Source organism: Ornithorhynchus anatinus, chromosome 9 (genome assembly GCF_004115215.2).
Source record: "Ornithorhynchus anatinus isolate Pmale09 chromosome 9, mOrnAna1.pri.v4, whole genome shotgun sequence".
In the NCBI taxonomy this organism is placed as follows: Eukaryota; Metazoa; Chordata; class Mammalia; order Monotremata; family Ornithorhynchidae; genus Ornithorhynchus; species Ornithorhynchus anatinus.
In genome coordinates this window covers 18,193,247-18,213,313 of record NC_041736.1, presented here as the reverse complement: position 1 = coordinate 18,213,313, position 20,067 = coordinate 18,193,247, and the positions used below count along the sequence as shown (strand labels likewise).

At 41.6% G+C, this 20,067-nt stretch overlaps 1 non-coding gene across 1 annotated transcript; it reads left to right on the top strand.

Moving 5' to 3' along the window:
* The first annotated feature begins 944 nt into the window (after positions 1-944).
* LOC114814409 lies at positions 945-1,082 on the top strand. The gene has a single exon (XR_003762207.1). It is a non-coding gene; the product is annotated as a small nucleolar RNA SNORA7 (small nucleolar RNA).
* Positions 1,083-20,067: the final 18,985 nt, after the last annotated feature.

The window sequence follows — 20,067 nt, the reverse complement described above, 5'->3', positions numbered from 1 at the left end:
CTCGAGCAGACCTTTGTCTTCATTAGTCAGGTAATGAATTGTTTTCTTCTCTTCCCACTCTCCACCAACTTTCCCCTTTCTCCCTATCCCTCCCCCTCGGAAGGACTAACCGAGTCACTTGCTCCAAGAAGAAAGGAGAGGCGATGGGAGTATGGAGCTTTTGTCAGCCCCATCAGGCTTATAATTCAGGATGAAATGCTTTCCTCTTCTCGTCTGAGGATGGAGTTGAAGTAAGAGTTTAGAAATCCTCATTAGAAAGAGCTTGTGTACTGAGTGTAGCTATCCTCTCTTTCTAATTTCTAGCATTTACTTCCAACTCTTGATTTTATCATCAATCAGTGGTATTTATTGAGCACTTACAGTGTTTAGAGCACTATACTAAGTATTTTCATGTTTCTCACATACACTGAAGGACTCCTCATCAATGCGTAAAATATAACTGGTCAATAATAGATTCTTCTCTAACAATCCCCTGGAAAGTCACAGCTTACTTGGCCTTTATACTGGTCACTTGGCAGACTTTTAGAAAATGAAAAAATCTGAGCTTTGAAAGTTAGGGGTTGATACCCTCGATAATAGTGATTAAAAAAGAACAGTGTGATTATGAAGACCCTAAAGAATGAATGACCAGTGCCTGGTGAGCTTCAAAATAAAATATAGCATTTACATTGTGCAGGACTCTTTTTTCTGTAAGAATAGCCAGAGTTGACATTCTGGGATTTCTGATATTGGAGCACTAGAAATTGTTCAAAAAATGTCAACACTCTTGTCAGGAGAGCAAACTAGGAAATGGTCATTGGAGGGGTGAGGGTTTTTAAAGCACCGCCCTGTCCTGTTCCAGCCACTTCCAAACAGATGGAAGGAGATCCAAACCATCCAAACTATGAGGGAGATGCCCTATTTATTTAGTGTGGCATTTATAAAGTGCTTAGTAGGTGCCAAGCTATCTCTCAGTATTGCACCTAGAGAGTTTCTAGTACTCTACAAGTCTTGACTGCAGGAGAGAGAGTCAAGCAGAGGCATATCCATTCCATTTCTAGCTTGGGTAGTGGCTAGCAAGTGGATGGCAATCTGCTATAAGTCAAAACTTACCTGTACTGGGCAGCAGGGTCATGGGAGAGAGTTGAGGGCGGAGACTCAGGTTTACTGCGTGGTAGAAGGCAATGGTAAACCTGTTCCATATTTTTACCAAGAAAACTCTATGGATCCACTACCGGAACAATTGCAGATGGAGGTAGGGCGTTCTGGTAGAGTTGTGTCCATGGTGTCGCTATGGGTTGGACATGACTCGACAGCATAAGACAACAACGAATGATGCCATGCACTGTGCTGAGTAGACATGGGGTGATCCTTGACCCACTTGTGGCTTGCATGCTAAGAGGGAGGGACAGATCTTATCCCCATCTTCCAGATGAGAAAACCAAGGTGCAGAGACTTGCCAAAGATTACACAGAGGGCCAGTGGCAGAGCTGGAGTTAGAACCCAGGTCTCTTGACTCCTGGCCCTATGTCCTTCCAACTAGGCCATATTGTCTCTACTGAAGGATTCCCCGGATAATGGTGATCCCAGCACAGATTCCGCGGGTGGTTATCACAGATGGACTCCAGTAAGTATTCAACTCACCATCTAGTAGGCCACAGGCTTTAGGGAGATGCAGGCTTCACCAACAGAGTGATCTCCCCTCTCCTCAAATAGACAGACAGCCTAAGCTTCCTGCACTCTGTTGCGGCAACTCTTTCTCCTGCAAAAGTTTAGTCCCCTCTCAAAATGGTAGTTACCCAAAAAGCCCCCCACAGGCTCAATGTGACCTAGTGGAAAACACAAGTCAAAAGAGTCAAGAGACCCGGATTCTCATCCCCGTTTTGTCACTGTCCTGCTGTGGGACTTTGGGCAAGTCAACTCATCATGGGAAGCAGCATGGCCTAGTGAATAGTGCAAAAGCCTGGGAGTCAGAAGGTTATGGGTTCAAATCCCGGCTCTGCCACTTGTCTGCTCTATAACCTTGGGCAAGTCATTTCACTTCTCTGTGCCTCAGTTACCTCATCTGTAAACTGGGGATTAAGACTGTGATCCCTAGGCGGGACAGGGACTATGTCCAATCCAATTTGCTCATATCCACCCCAGCGCTTAGTACTTAGTAAGTGCTTAACGAGTACCATTATTATTACTATTGTTATTATTTCTTTATGCTTCAGTTTCCTCATCTGTAAAATGGGAATGAAAAGCCTGTTCTCCCTCTGAGACCTGAGCTCTGTGTAGGACAAGGACCCACAGGTAATGAACACTTAGGACAGTGATTTGGCACATAGTAGGCACTTAATAAATGCCATCATCATCGAGAAGTAGCGTGGCTTACTGGCAAGAGCCTGGGCTTGGGAGTCAGAGGGTGTGGGTTCTAATCCCGGCTCCACCACTTGTCTACTGTGTGACCTTGGGCAAGTCACTTCACTTCTCTGTGCCTCAGTTACCTCATCTGCAAAAATGGGGATTCAAAAATGTGAGCCCCACGTGGGACAACCTGATTATCCTGTATCTAGCCCAGTGCTTAGAACAGTGCTCTGCACATAGTAAGCGCTTAACAAATACCATAATTATTATCATTTATACCGCCTTCCTTCTGTGGATTGGATCCTGATGAATACCAGTACCTTGACATTCACACCTTGTATCTTTGCTTAATGCAAGCACTCTAGTATTCACACTCCATATCTCCTCTCCGTGCAGAGAGTGCTGGACCCTCCTTCAGGAGACCAGTTCCTGAGGAGGTGAGACTCTCGGCATTTTCCCAGGATCCTCCAGAGAAGATCGAGTCAGTCAATATTTATTAAGTGTTTACTGTGTGCAGAACACTTGGGAGAGTACAATATAATAGCTAATAGACTTGATTCCTGCCTGATAGGAGTTTACAGTCTTAGTCATCGTTTGGGTGCCATGTAACATGCACAGCAACATCTGCATTTCCACATCCAATATCCGCAAGTGCTGCCTCTGGACATGGAAACACATGTAGTATTAATGTGGTATTTATTGAGCATTTACTATGTGCTAGCCACAGTATTAAGCACTGGGGTAGATGCAGGTTGGACATAGTCCTTGCCCATCATGGGGCTCCCGTTCTAAGTTGTAGGTAGTTAATCTCCATTTTACATATGATGAAACTGAGTTACAGAGAAAAGTCAAGTGACTTGCATGAGGTCACAGCAGACAAGTGGTAGAACCAGGAATAGAACCCAGGTCTTTTGACTCCTGGGCACGTGTTTTTTCATATAAGCCACATTGCTTCTCGGTGTGAATAAAATGCAGGACAGTCTCATTGAGTGGAATAGGTGAGGCATCCAATTCAATTCAATTCAATTCAATAGTATTTATTGAGCGCTTACTATGTGCAGAGCACTGTACTAAGCGCTTGGGATGAACAAGTCGGCAACAGATAGAGACAGTCCCTGCCGTTTGACGGGCTTACAGTCTAATCAGGGGAGACGGACAGACAAGAACAATGGCACTAAACAGCGTCAATGGGAAGAACATCTCGTAAAAACAATGGCAACTAAATAGAATCAAGGCGATGTACAATTCATTAACAAAATAAATAGGGTAACGAAAATATATACAGTTGAGCGGACGGGTACAGTGCTGTGGGGATGGGAAGGGAGAGGTGGAGGAGCAGAGGGAAAAGGGGAAAATGAGGCTTTAGCTGCGGAGAGGTAAAGGGGGGATGGCAGAGGGAGTAGAGGGGGAAGAGGAGCTCAGTCTGGGAAGGCCTCTTGGAGGAGGTGATTTTTAAGTAAGGTTTTGAAGAGGGAAAGAGAATCAGTTTGGTGGAGGTGAGGAGGGAGGGCGTTCCAGGACCGCGGGAGGACGTGACCCAGGGGTCGACGGCGGGATAGGCGAGACTGAGGGACGGCGAGGAGGTGGGCGGCAGAGGAGCGGAGCGTGCGGGGTGGGCGGTAGAAAGAGAGAAGGGAGGAGAGGTAGGAAGGGGCAAGGTGATGGAGAGCCTTGAAGCCTAGAGTGAGGAGTTTTTGTTTGGAGCGGAGGTCGATAGGCAACCACTGGAGTTGTTTAAGAAGGGGAGTGACATGCCCAGATCGTTTCTGCAGGAAGATGAGCCGGGCAGCGGAGTGAAGAATAGACCGGAGCGGGGCGAGAGAGGAGGAAGGGAGGTCAGAGAGAAGGCTGACACAGTAATCTAGCCGGGATATAACGAGAGCCCGTAATAGTAAGGTAGCCGTTTGGGTGGAGAGGAAAGGGCGGATCTTGGCGATATTGTAGAGGTGAAACCGGCAGGTCTTGGTAACGGATAGGATGTGTGGGGTGAACGAGAGGGACGAGTCAAGGATGACACCGAGATTGCAGGCCTGCGGGACGGGAAGGATGGTCGTGCCATCCACGGTGATGGAGAAGTCTGGGAGCGGACCGGGCTTGGGAGGGAAGATGAGGAGCTCAGTCTTGCTCATGTTGAGTTTTAGGTGGCGGGCCGACATCCAGGTGGAGACGTCCCGGAGGCAGGAGGAGATGCGAGCCTGAAGGGAGGGGGAGAGGACAGGGGCGGAGATGTAGATCTGCGTGTCATCTGCGTAGAGATGGTAGTCAAAGCCGTGAGAGCGGATGAGTTCACCGAGGGAGTGAGTGTAAATGGAGAACAGAAGAGGGCCAAGAACTGACCCTTGAGGAACTCCAACAGTTAAAGGATGGGAGGGGGAGGAGGCTCCGGCGTAGGAGACCAAGAATGATCGGCCAGAGAGGTAGGAGGAGAACCAGGAGAGGACAGAGTCCGTGAAGCCAAGGTGAGATAAGGTATGGAGGAGGAGGGGATGGTCGACAGTGTCAAAGGCAGCAGAGAGGTCAAGGAGGATCAGAATGGAGTAGGAGCCATTGGATTTGGCAAGGAGGAGGTCATGGGTGACCTTAGAGAGAGCAGTCTCGGTAGAGTGGAGGGGACGGAAGCCAGATTGGAGGTAGATGACGGCGACAAGTAACTGGAGTGGGTGGTAGAGGAGAATGATATGGGCTTCGAAGGAGGGGAAGGAGAGGGAGAGGAGAGAGAATCCAAATTTCGATTATTTGATGATGGACTAGAAGTTATCAGTCATGACTTAGAACAGATCTTGGGAAGTAGTGTGGCCTAGTGAAAAGAATACTGGCTTGAGAGAGAAAACGTGTTCTAATCCTGTGACCTTGGGCAACACATTTAACATATTTATCTGTGCCTCAGTTTCCTCATCTGTAAAGTGCAGATTAAAATACCTGTGCTCCCACCTAGATAGACTGTGAGTCCCATATGGGAAAGGAACTGTGTCTAACCTGATAAAGTTGTATCTACTGCAGCACTTTGAACAATAGTTGCCACATAATAGGCACTTAGCAAATACCATAATTATTATTGTTGACTGATGACCGTTTAAATCATTGGTTCAATTTCTGGCAAGAGTCAAAAAGGTCACTCCCAAGCTAGGTATCTTCATGAAAGGAAATCAAAACAAAAACCAAAGTTGCCATTTTTGTAAGCCTGAACCTGGATTACTGAGTGCAGTTCTGTCTCCATTTAAGAGGAACAAAATAGAGTTGGAAAAGACAGAGAAGAGCAACCAAGATTATCAGAGGCCTGCAAAAGCTTCTATTTGAGCTGTTTCATGTATTGTATGTACTGAATTGTACTCTCCCAAGCTCGTAGGACAGTGCTGTGTATTTTAGTAAGCATTCAGTAAATACCACTGATTGACTGCTGGATGGAGACTGAGCATTTAGGATTCTTCAAGGTAAAAAGACAAAGACATAACTGATGTTTGCAGAATTAAAGAGAACGTGAGCAGGAGGTACAGAATTGTTCACCAGATCCACCCCCCAAGACAGGAAAAAAGGGCATCCATCACAGCTTCAAGGTGGCATGTTCATAATCAAAGTGATGAAGAAGTTTGTGCAGGTCAAAAGTATCAGCAGGTTCAAACAGGGTTTAGAAACATTCATGGATGAGTGATATGTAATGGACATTAGAGGGAAAGTTAAAAATGTAGAGGGAAAATTAGGAATGCTAAATGGTCCATCTCTACACATTTAGATGGATGTCAAAGAGGTCACCTGTCACATGGTTCCCCAAGCATTTTGCTGCTACTGTCAGAGAAGGTGTTGGGTTGAATGAGCCATTGGTTTGACTCAGTAAGGGCATTTCTTATACTTATATCCTATGTCCACTTGGTAGGATTCAGGTAAGATTTTTTTTTTGTAATAGAAAACATGTTCTCATAGTATTTATGAAATTCATTTTGTTTTAGTTACTAAGCTAGAGTTTCATCATCCCCTAAAATCCAATCCTATTCTTCAGGATCAAAATTTTAATCTGGACAATTAGCAGGAGTCCACATGAGTTTGCTTGCTCTAATCCAGTTTTTAATCTCTCATTTTTATTGTTATTTTTGCTCTATGATTTGGGCAAGGAAACCACACAGCTGGTTGCCTAAATTATTTTCCATCCACCAAATTACTAGCACTCTGAACACAAATCAGTTTCTGCATGTTTTCGTGCAACTTGTCTTCCAGTAGGTTATACTCTTTATTTTGTTGTATATAATTATAGCATCGATGTCTATATACCTTTTAGAACAAATACATGCTAATTATTTTTTCCCCTTCCAGGATTATTAAATGGGTTCTTAGACATTAACACATACTGTCAACAAAATAAGTAAATAAGATTTGAACAAACAGGGTGCTTTTCATAGACAAAACCTACCAGGCTGAAACTTGGCAAGATGGGACTTAATATGTGTTTGACAATTAATAATTGGTGGATTTTTGTAACATCCTTTGAATTGTTTTATGAAACAAAATAGGTCACTGTGACTCATTAATCTTGCTCGAGCCTATCTTGTCAAAATTCACTCCATTTGAAGATGTGCAAGTGATATTTGTCATTATTTCACAAATGTTTAACTACACCAGGAAAATGTAGTTTTTGTTCATTTTTGTTAGCTCAAAACAGTAATAATTCCCATGGTGATGCATCCTCTCTAATGGGTTTTGGAAACTTGATCATCTAACCTACCATAATAATAAGAAAAACAAAAATGGGAATGGAGAGACTAACACTCTTTCCATTACTTTTGTTGGTGGGTGGAAAGCTGGATCAAAGAAGTTTCCATAGAATTTTTAATTATTTTCCTCTGGAGTTCCCTTTTTGTTTTGCCCTTTCTACTCTTTATGTGTTTAAACATCTGTGATTTTTTTTTCCTTCCAATTTCAACTTGGCATCTTTGCCCCTGACCTGTTCATTTTCAGGTTGTGCTTGTTCTTCTTTCCAATCTCAATAATTATCCTGCGGGCCCCAGGTCAGCCCTGGAAGATGTAAGAAAGAATGCTGCTAAACTTGCAAATAAAATTGTAGTTCTACGAGGCCTGGTTTCTGGAAAAACTATTTTGCCTCTACCTACCTATGCCCAGCAGTGGGTTGAAGCTGATGTGTAAGTATCAATGGGCATCATTTCTATACTTAATAGGTTACAGTATAATAAAAGATATATATATATATAGCACATTATGCTTTTCCCATCATTTGACATTTCACAGCGCTTCTGAAGTTTCTTAAAAAAATCCTGCAAGAGGTGATTTATGAACAAATTGAGACCTAATGCAGTTTTCTGTGATTTAACACAGTTGCATGACCCATGACTGCTTTGGCAATAGGCAAAAATCTTTTAAACTCAGTGCAGTGAATGATCATTTTGCTCCTTAGATATGCACTTAAAAATGACTAAGGGTTGTTTAGTCTGGATTTCTCCAGCTGGGATGAAGCTGACAGGTCCTTCTGAATATTAAAATGAAACAGGCCAAATCTTTGTGGTATTTAACCTGAACCCTGCTCCATCACTCCTTTGAAATTTGTAGTCTTTTGTGAGTTTGAGGACAGTGGGGAATGAAGACTTAGAATAAATGGGATTCATTTAAAACAGTTGAGCCCTTTCTAGCAATGCTGAGAAATAAGTGGGTAATCAAACTCTTCCTGTTTCTCACCTGATGTAATTTTTATGTGGGATATTTTGGTCTGAGTTACGTTGTACTTTGATGTTACTCTGATTTTCATTTGCCACAGATAGTCCTCCATGGTTTTTGTACACTGGAAAAATTAGATCAAACTCTAAATATGTTTAATACTTTCAGAATAGACCAGGTTAAATTGTGATTGGGTTCCAGTGGAAATGGAGTTAATGAACCTGACTCTAGAATGCTCTGATTTCAGACCCCATCCCATTGAAAAAGCAACACTTTATTCTATAGAGACGACAGTAATCGAGTGGAGTCATCAAATAGCCAATGTTCTCAAGCGAAATTCAGCTCCGATGATTTTCCAGCATAAAAACCCTGGACCTTCCACAGAAATAGAGTTTTGGCAAAAGCAAAAGGAAAACTTGCTTGGCATTTTCAATCAGGTGAAATTCTTTAAATGCTGCAGGTGGCTTTCTCTAGTCAGTTTGCTCAGGTGAGCTAACCAACTATGCTGTTGAAGAGTGGAATTTTATGCACCACTGCAGAGATCAAAATACACAAATACACTACCATCATATTACCACCAGCCTTGCACATGTACATGTTACCACTGGCCTTTCACAGTAACACTAGCCTGAAGGAATGAAAATGCTGGTGTTTGTCAGCCAAGTGTTGCTGTCAGAGTCATTGCAGTTCTTCTTGAACTGTGTAAAAAGGGCTGGAGAAAATTTCTCAGTTTGGTAAGTCCCAACAAATACCATCATTGTTATTATTATTATTACTAGACCTAAACTCCTTTAGAGTAGGGATCATATCTAATTTATAGCATTGTGTTCTCCCAAGTGCTTAGTTGCAGTTCTCTGCTCACAATAAGTGCTCAAATACTATTAGTTGATCCATAAATATTTTTTGGCCTGATTTTTTTACAAAGTTAGATCACGTTAATAGCGCCAAGTCAAATGAATTTTCCACTCCACCAGCCTGTGATAGGAGAGGACACAGGAAAAAAACTAATTTCATGAGCAGTGTTCTCTTAACCTGAACCGTGAGTTTATCTGCAACACAGCTCTTGGCGGGCTGGCTGATTGAGTTAGCTGAGCAACAACAGCAGACTGATCTATGTGCAACCATACAAGATGGGATGACTCTTGAAGTAGAGGTGTCTGTCAGGATGCCTGGTGGGAGAGTTGAAAAGAGTTGTAGGGTGTGCAGTAGAAAGTGCAGGTAAAATCAAATCAGGCTTTATGTGTGAACTGAATGGAAGAATCTCTTGGTTAAAGATTTGTCTTTTAGCCAAATATGTTCTAGGTGATAACCACCATCAGGATCATCTACTCTAGCTAGCAACCGTTATCAGGGTCATGTTTAAATGAAAAAGACAATTAGAGCCAAACGAGAGTTCCTGGAATAGCAGACAGAACCTACCACATTGATTTCCCTCCCTAAATCAGGAGGCCCTCAGCATACAGTGGAAAGCCAAATTGAAATGATTGGGGTTAAAAACCTGACCTTCACCGAAAGAACTGAGCTGCTTGCACTGCACCATTCACAGAAATGAATGAACCTAAATCTAACCTTCTTCACTAGTTCTACAGAGTTCCCTGTAGACTGTAAGTTTGTTGTTGGCAGGGGGTGTATCTATCAACTGTTTTTTTCAATGGTATGGAAGCACTTACTATGTGCCTTGCATGATACCATTATATTGTTCTCTCCCAAGGGCTCAGTACAGTGCTCCGCACACTGTAAGCACTCAATAAATAGGACTGATTCTCTCGAAGAACTTCCACTGCTTATTAAGGGTTCTTAGGGCTGGGAGCAGTTAAACAGGAGACGTAGAGGAAATGAAAACTAGGCACTTTAAAAGACATTACCATAAGCAGAAGTGCCCTTACTGGCTTTGACTGTGTAGTCAAACGAAACCAGAAGACAGACCTGGCATTTCGTCAAGGTAGGAGGGACTGCCGATTCACTACAAACCCATCCAGCTACTGTACTCACTGCACCTGTGTCTTCTAATCTAGAGGACAATGGTGACTAGAGCCTATGCCAACTTTCCAGATCCTGGAGAACTACCAGCCTATTTTATCAGCTTTTGTTAAAGACCCCAGCATGACGTTAACACCAATATCATTCAGTTCTGCATATCAAATGTCCTTTTATTTTGTCACAGTTACAAGATCCAAAGGTTCGAAAGATAATTAGGATTTTAAGGAGAAGAAACAGCAGCTATTATTCCAGTTTCAAAGACCTGATCTTACAAGTTGAAGAAGGTATGATACTTTGCTTTTGACACACACACAGTTGGCTGGGAAAGCAGTAGACAAAGGAATTTTCCGATTCTTTAATTACACTCATTTACATGTTTAGTTTCTCCAAATATTTTCCGTACCACAGCCTCATTCAATCGTCTGTCTATAAAACAGATTGTGAAACTTGTAACTGTCTTACAAAGGCATCTGTTTGAGTGGATTTCCTTTTTGCGTCTCCTAGCTGTGTCACAGGCTTGGGATATCAACGTGCACCTCAGCCCTTTAAAAAACTACATTGTCTTCTTGGAGGAATCAGACTTCTCAGATATTGAACGACTCATTGAACCCCTTTTCCATACCATCTGTCTGACCTGGACTCATTCCAAATACTACTGCTTTCCTGGCAGAATGATTGTCCTGCTACAAGAGTTTTGTAATCTGCTAATTGACAGGGTAAGGAAAACGCATGTTCAGGTTTCAGATGAAAAGTTGTACGTTTCTTGGATTAGGGCTTTAAATCTTGAAATGTGCTGTACAGGTTTGTAGTCTGTTACATTCTCTGGTGTATTTGCTGAAGATAATCTTTTCCTCCCTCTCCTTTGAGCTGCCTCTCTTCTGTGCTTTCCCTTCCTGCCCTTGCATCATTCCTGGTAACTCTTCTCTTCCTATTTGAGAACTTTGCCTCTTGAAGAACTTGGAAACCACTGGGAAGGAATGTTTATATGCTCTGGTTTATGTAGTTTACTAATTAATGCATTTTTGATGGCTGTATCTGTATATTATGTAGCAGATGTCACTGGCTTTGAAAGCACCAAAAATAAATTCAGAATAGGGAAAGGATATGTTTAGAAAGGATGGATGTTGGTGATGCCTCATGAATGGCTGATACCTGCAGGAGCTATGCTATTTATTAAGCATCATAGACCTATATGAGTGTCTATTAGAAACCTGAGCCTCTAACTTGAAGGTCTACACCTTTCACTTCTATGTTCTCTGCAAAGGTTGAGGCTAAGAGAGGACCTAGGATATAAAGCACTTTTCCATGTTTAGATAAATATTTTTTATCATCAATATTATTTTTATTATTAGTAGTAATAATATTGGGACTTATTAAGTGCTTCCTACCTGCCAAGCATGGGGGTAGATACAACCAAATCAGACACAGTCTCTGTTCCACAGTGGGTCACACCCTAAGAAGTACTTAATTTCTATTTTACAGTTGAGGAAACACACAGAAAGGTTAAATGAGTTACCCAAGATCACACAGCAGGCAAGTGGCTGAGCTGAAATTAGAACCCAGGTCTCCTGACTCCCAAATATGTTTACTTCAAAATCTGTTCCAGAAGAATTTCTTTTCTTTAGGCTGCATTTGAGTCTCCCATTAAAATTCTGCAACTCAATGCCCCAGTTCTAATTCCCAGTTTAAATCATGCTGACCCCAAGGAGCTGCCATGTGGCCTGGGCAGGTGGAGACTGAGCTCAGTAATGTCTGTCTGGTCCTCCCCCAAGTGGAAGTAGTGGATTCACAAGTCACAGCCAAGTGACACTCTGAGGGGAAGGTGGCCATTATTTTCTTGTACTGTAGTCTCTCAAGTGCTTAGAACAGTGTTCTGCACATAGTAAGCATTCAATAAATACCACTGATTGATTCTACTTTGGAAATAGTCAAAGAAATTGCTTCCAACCTATTCTTATCTATTGACCTACTGAAGGGTAGCCTTACTATTATTATTACTATTGCTATTATATTTGATAAGCACATACTAAGGGTGAAGTGCTGGGGTGGATACAGGTTAATCAGGTCAGGCACAATTCCTGTCCCACTTGGGGCTCACAGTCACAGGAGGGAGAACAGGTATTGAACCCCCATTTTAAAGAAGAGGAAACTGAAACACAGAGAAGTGAAGTGACCCTGCTCAAGGCCACACAGAGTCAGTATTAGAACCCAGGTTCCCTGACTCTTGGGTCTGTGCTCTTTCCACTAGGCTGTGCTGCTCCTCTTTGACCATATTTTCAGTAGACTCAAGGTGGAATGGGGCGTGACTTCCAGGAATTGAGTTCAAAGAGTAAGAAAACAAAGGTGGAGCCAGAGAAAGAGAGAAAGCTATGGACTCCCCTTCGTTCCCTCTGGCCTACCTAAAGTGGGTCGTCTGGTCATTTTACTGAGCAGCCACCATGAAAAATAATATGATCACCAATAGGAAATGGTTTTTGGAAAGTCGGATTTAATCCAAAGACCCTACATCACTACCAACAGTAATCAGTAAAACCAAAGTCCTCAGCAAATTTTAATCTGGCAAATACATAAAATGTTCAAAAGAGCAGGAGGTCTCATTTACATTCCTCTCTCTTCTATGGGATTTTTGTCTATATTAGTAATTAAAGGGTGCCTGCTAGAGAGGGCCGCTGCATCACATAATAGCCATCGGGGACACACTAACAACTTCCTTGAAGTAACGCACATTAGGGTGTTTACGGTTCAGTATCACATAGTCCTTCTTTGATCTAAATTAGGATTCCTTGGCAAACCTACAATAGGCTCCACATGTACCTCACTCAACCTCTTTCTTTTAATCATGAAAATTAGAGATGGAAAATACCCTTTAAGTTACTTAGTTCATTTTCCTGCCAGTACACAATTGTTGCCTGCAATATATTTTCTCATATTTTGTCCAGTTTAGTTTTGCATATTTCAGGAGTTGCTGTGCCTTCTTGTTTTTCCTTCTATCCCCAGAAAGTTTAGTAAGAAAAAGAAAGTGGAAGTTTCTTTTAGGTAAATATTATAAGTGAACAACCGGTAGTGCTAGTGGGGCTTTTTGAGAGAGAGTGTGTACCCAAATGAAGTTTGTGTTCAGAAACCCACACCTTCCGATGACAATCACATTGTATGTTAACATTCAGTGAAATTCAGTTTACTGCTGTTTCCTCCCCTGAAACATCTTCCCATACACATAGGGCTGGAGTCGCAGTTCTGGAGTCCTCAAGTTTGAAATGGAAGGTGCTGGATCAGGAAAGACCATTCCCATTCAGCTGAGACCAGCCAGCTTGATGTTAAGGCTCCTGCAGTAATTTTTTTTACTTGGGCTCGTGGTTGGAGTTCTACCTTCCCTTGTCCCATGAGGGTCTAGACAAGGGACATTTTCAATATGTGATATCTGAAAAGTTAGAACTATTACAGCTGCCCAATGAATTAGCACACTGGCTCTCATTCCAAGTTGAGCAAGATTGCCACCCAACAGCTGTGTACATTTCTATTTAGTGAGCATAATTAAGTTAAAAAAAGAAACCAATTCTAGAATGTGACCACATCCTGAATGGGGTAACTTTTTTTTCCTTTTTCTTGAGGTATTTAAGTTGTTACTATGTGCCAGACACTTTTCTAGGAGCTGGGATAGATACAATTTAGGAAAACTACAATTCAGCTGATTGAAAGAAATGGTGCCAGATTTTGAGATTTTGTGTATATCATCTCCTTTTTCTTTTCATTCTGACAAAACTGCACTAAGGCTTATTTCCCTCAGTGGAGAAAATTGTCTCACCATCTCTGTTCAATATTTATCGAGTGCCTACAACCATTTTTATGAAATAATACACAGCTTCTCCTCAGGTTGTTTATATTTCCAATGCAACCTGGTGGTGCGGCTATCAAGAGGGTTGAAAAGGAGGAAAAGAATGATTGGCAGTGGTTGTAACCTGATGGATGGAACAGTATCAGAATTCAGCCTATTGCAATTATGTTATTGGATTCCTGAACTTGACTAATCAAAACTGCCTTCTTTTCAAAGCAGATATTCAACACCTGACCAGGGTCACCCGTTTTCAGTTTCAGCCTACACCCAGTGCTAGGTTAAACTAACTGCTGAATGGAGATATTTGGAATGACACGAAAGGTATTTTTTAAAGCTGGGGTTAAGCCTCCAATCTAGGCAATTGACTGAAGCAACAAATGGGAACATTGGGAGAAAAGTGTTTGTTTTAGTTTCTTATAATTTCTCCTTCAGACCCTGTCTGTTAACTGGAATTGCACATAATTTGCAGGACAATCTATACAGCTGATTTATCTAAGCAGAGGTCATTTAAGTATACTCGTTAATTTATGAATGCTGTTCAGATGGAGTGGGGTAGGCTGTCTGATTGAGTTACATAATAGAGAATGATAGCTGGTCGTGCTATTGCTGTAAATATTGTGGCAGCTTTCAGAACTTCTCTTCATATTTGCACCCAATTTTGGTTAATGTCTTCTCATACTGAACATGGATTGACTTTAGACTTGGCTTGGTACAAGGGGTAGAGGAGGAATTCGTAAGAAGATATTGGATTCATAAAACACTGGGCAAAAAAAGAACTTCTAGAGTGTGAGGGAAAGAAAACCTTAGGTGATTGTATAGTATAGGAGATTCGAAAGGAAAAAAAGGTACTTTTTGTATTGGATAGTTTCATCATTCACCTGCTTTGAGTCACGAGGTTGGCCGGATGACCTTCTAATGGCTTTTTCCAGCTCTAGGATTCTGTGATTCTCACCTGCTCTGTGATAGAAAATCGTAAGACCAAAAGCAGTTGCAAGTGCCTCCTTTTTCTCCATCTCCTTTTCCTGACCCCTTGTATTTGCGCAACCATTTCTAGGGCTCCATCCAAGATTTGCATTAGCCTGGATTCTTAAGAAACTGAACTCATTTCTTCAAGTTTTGACCTGACATTTCTTGATTATTTTGTTCTGTTAATTTATCCCAGAGGGAGGACAGGCAGGAGGGAGGAACCCAGCCACAAACATACACAATTTCATTGCACACGGACTCACTGCCTCCCTCTATTCTAGTGTTCAGGGTTTCTGAGCACCATTTTCTTTCCCACTGGAGAGCATGGAGCACTATGATATTCTTGAGTAGCAAGGTTTAGAATCTCAGATATTGATGTTTCTGGTCCCACTGATCCTTGGCCAGTGATTTTTTTTTTATGGCACTTGTTATGTGTTTACTATGTCCCAGGCACTGTACTGGGGTAAAATATGAGAAAATCAGGTTGAACCCAGTCCATGTCCCATATGGACTCACAATCTTAATTCCCATTTTACAGATGAGCCAGTGAGGCACAAAAAAGTAAAGTGACTTGCTCAAGGTCATGCAGTAGACATGTGGTAGAGCTGAAATTAGAACCCAGATCCTCTGACTCCCAGGCCTGTACTCTTTCCACTGTGCCATACTGCTTCACACTGTTGATTGCACTTAGTTTTGCTTGTCAAATTCAAATGTAAAAATGGTTAATCCACTACATTTTTGCCATCCCTCAGGTGCCTGATTTAGTGCTTTATGGCTTAGCAGTAACTGATTCCATGAGTTATCTCGGAGTAGATTTTACCTATTGTTGGGCAGATTTGGTCCCCTTTAGCTTTTTTCACTTACTAAACTATAGAAGTTCCCCCAAAGGAACTCTAGTGTGTGTTCTGAATGTATTGCCTTAAGCATATATTTAGATCATTGACAGTGTGTGTTTTAAAGTATTTTAAATGAAAGAGCATGGGCCTGGGAGTTAGAGGACCTGCTAATTCTCTTATATTGTACTCTCCCAGTGCTTAGTACAGTGCTCTGCAAAATTAAATAAGCACTCAGTAAATATGATTGATTGTGAATCCCCATTTTACAGATGAGGTAACTGAAGCCCAGAGAAGTTAATAGACTTGTCCAAAGTCACACAGCCAACAAGTGGCAGAGTCAGGATTAGTACCCAGGACCTTCTGACTCTTGTGCCAGTGCTCTATCCATTAGGCCATGTTGCTTCTCATTTCAGCTACACCCATAAGCATGGATTTGAATCTTATCTCCAGTAATGTCTTCTTTAAACGAGAATGTCAGCCATGAGAGATATACTATAAACACTACTTCCCATAAACATTTATGGACAAAATGTTTGAGGGAAGACAACATAAGGAACATTTTTAAATAGAGCTTGTTCCAAGGAATTTACACCCTCATACTGCACAATTGGGTATGTTTGTTGGTTTGACTTTAGTTGGGTAATAAAGGAAATAGAGATCAAAGGCAGATTTGTCTCCTAACAGTTCATCAAAACCCAAATCTTTTACATCCCTGGCCCTAAAATGTTTCTTGAACGCCATAATCTTCCCCTCAGTAGCAATAAATGTGGCTTAATTGGTTGCTTTAAGACTCAAGATTCCAACAGCTAAGGCTCGATCCCATTACTTGTAGAAGAACTGTATACAATAGGTGGATGATTTATAACTACTCCAACTCCTCTTTCATCCTTCTCTCTATATCTCCAATTCCTGATTGAGGCTTCTTTCACACTATTTATTGCGTCCAAAATCATCTTTCTTATCACTGTCACCTCCTGTTCCAATTTTGGGCCTCCACTTAAAACTCCTCTCCTCCATGAAGCCTTCACTGATTAGGCTCTTTCACAACCCTTGAGTCATTTTCTTCTGTCATTTCCCACTAACAATTTCTTCCCTGTGTTTACATGAGAGGGAAAGGAAGAAAAGAATTCAACAGCTTTAATGTGTATATGTCAGTGTCCTGACAATGGGGTCTTTTCCTTAGAAAGTGGGCTCCTTGAGAGCAGAAGGCAAGACTTCAGAGTTGCTGTAGGGCACAGCACATAGACGTGTTCGATACATGTTACTTTGAATTGAGGATTCAAAGCTGCATCACCAACCACTCATTCTTGCCACTCAGAAGTATTATGGCCAAATTGACCTATCTTTGGATAAAAGCCAGAGCCTATCCATGAAATTCAGCACTAAAATAGGGTTCTCCTAGTCTATTTCAGATAGGAAGCACTTCAGATCATTCCAAATTGGGAAACCCAGATTTTCATTTATTTAACATTCATTGTTCCCCCGTGGGTGGGGTTAAGGTGCAGAACGATAAGAGATGTGACATTTTCCCTTAAGGAGTATGCAGTTTACTTATGGATAATGTACAGGGAATAGTACAGGATAAACAATACAACTAAATGGATACAAGTCAATAAATATATAGACCGGTTAAACAATACAACTAAATGGATACAAGTCAATAAATATATAGACCCCAGAATATTACAAGAAAGTTGAAGCCAGATAAGAAAGCATGCTGGGAGTCATTAGCTGCGGGAAACATCCTTTTTCCCTGTCTGCTTTTTGGAAATGCAGGAGCAGATGAACAAGTCATCTCTGCCACTCGTGAAGTTCACTGACTGTGGAAATGCATGGCTGCATGTGGCGAGCTCTGGAAGGCAGAACTTGGGCCTCTATTCATTTTCACCACTGTCTTCTTTCCTCCAATATTTTGCTTCTAATTGCCTAAAAAACATGGCAAAAATAAATAAAAATCAATCTAAAAACAACAGGAGGGGGCAGGCTTAAACTGACAAAAAAGCCAGAAAATCCAGAAACAAGTGTGAAATGGCTTTTAGCTTGCTGCTAGGGCAGAGGGATGAACTCAGGATGAGAGAGAGGGTATGATACTTTATGTAAAAAAAATTGTCTTCCCTTCAGGGCTTTGACACCAAGAAGCTTAGGGGAAGCTTTGGATTTAACTCTGTGAAGCACAGAAGAAAATAGTTGATTCATAAGCATATTATGGTAAAATGATTCTCCGAGCATAGATATAGATATTTGCTTATCAGTGTAAAGAGAAACGAACACAGCTTGTGAACACCAAGTAGTGCCATAGAAAGTCAATTATCCACATTAATGGGACTGAGGCTGTTCACATAATTGAAAGGTCATTAATCAAAGAAAATTGGCTTTGGTTATCTCAGACATTTACACTCCTAGTTTTGTTAGATTTTCCAAGTCTTTTCATCATCTGGACAACTGGCTGATGTGCATACTGGATGGTCAAATAATCAACTATCAATTGGACTAGTGTTTTATACTCAGGCAGTCCTCGAAATTCAATAGGCAGGCAGAAGCAAAGGCACTATGAGGAGAAAGTATGGATGTGTAAAAGGTGTTTTTGTGTTTGCATCATCATCCCATTCTGATTTCTGGTGGCATCTAGGATGTCTTCTTCCCGTGCTTTCTCCCTCTCTCCCCGGAGCTGCTGCACAGTGCAGCTCCCAGCCGAATGGTGTTTGTGGTAGTGGCAGGGGAAATGCATGGTCGGCCCGTGTCTGCTGAATAACAGCAGGATCGGGGTACTAGGCAGGGCCCCACACATGTAATAAGTGCCACAGCATGAGGACAGAGACAAGTGAACAGACCATAGATGGAGTTGATGGCAGAGCTGGGATTAGAACCCAGGTCCTCTGACTCCCAGGCCAGTGGTCTTTCCAATCTGCCATGCTGTTTCCCTACTATGCCATGATGTTTCCTTAAGCGCTTGGCACTTCGTAAGTGCTTAACAAATACCACAATCATCATTGTTAAAATTGAGCCCAGAAGACAGTCATTATAATGGCTGACTGGCAAGAGGACCAGTACTGAGCTCACTAGATCACACCCTGAGTGTAGTGTTCAGTGTTCTAGGTGTACCCTCTGGACTGTAAACTCACTGTGGGCAGGGAATGTGCCTGCTTACTGTTATATTGTACTCTCCATAGCGCTTAGTACAGTGCTCTGCACACAGAAAGCACTCAATAAATATGATTAACTGACTGATGTCACAGAAGAAAGATGAGATGTCTTTCTGGAGTAGAGAATCCATTCATATCTAGAGGTAGCTGGAATCTGTATCTCAGGGAGGGACCCGAGACCTGGAATAGGAATTCTGGGTTCTTTCCCACTGGGGCCAAGTGGGGTTTTGCGCTCTCCCAGGCTGGAAGATGATGGTTTGGAAGCAGGCAGAGCATTTTAAGGGCAGTTCATCTGTGATATGTGCAGTTCGTAAGCAGCTCCCACTTGCTTATCTGGGCCTAGAGGGGCCAGAGGTCTCAGATGACATGTTTCCCTTGGGGATATCTATGAAACAATCAGAAAACTCTTCATCGGCAAATTCCCATTTTAATGGCTAAAATCTGAATTGTTTCCACTTTTGCAAATGCTCAGATCCCCAGAGATGGAAGAGGTAAAATCCACAATACTTGCCTTTTACATATATCTTTTATGTTGTTTTGGGATAATATTATGGAGGCCTACAGCATGCAAGGTGCTGTCTGCACCCTAAATGTGAAAAATAAGCAGTTATAAGTTCAACAGCTGAAACATCTAACAAGGTCACTATTGAAATAAATTCAGTACTTAGTGTTCTGAATAAACTTCTATGTGAAAAATATGACATTCTGTATAAAACTGATACTAAGCCTGAGATCTCATGTAAGTATTTTCTGTTTGAAGTCTTTGCCAGGTTAGCAGCTGTTCTTTTATAGTGTTAATTTTAATGCAGTGGTATCTTCCTTAGGAAAAAACTCCCTACAAAATAATAGTAATGATTATAGCATCCCACACTTTTTGTTTTCAATCCTGCTGTGAAAAATTAAGCAATTCAGATTTCCGTGGTCAGATGCGTTAGCTACTGTTCTGACAATATGCATAAATATCACACACTGGCTAAAGGCAAGCAATAAAAGAATAGAATTTGCATTTAGTAGGATTGTCATTTGATAGAGATTTGACATGTCCATTTTGTTCAGTGTGTTACATGGGTTTAGGATGGTTTCCCAAGCCATGCTCTTCCTCTTGGTAAGGACCCTAGATCAATCAGTTCATACTAACAGTGACTGTGAAATTTTAAAATGTTTTTAGGAGTGAATAATGTTATTTTATCTTTCATTATTTTAATAGGCTTTCAGATACCTTATTCCTGAGAAGATTTTTAAAATGGATCTAAGAGAGGGGAAGGAAAAGCTTCAATTAACAATACAATTGCTTAAGAGCTTTAAGACAGCTTTCAACACTTAC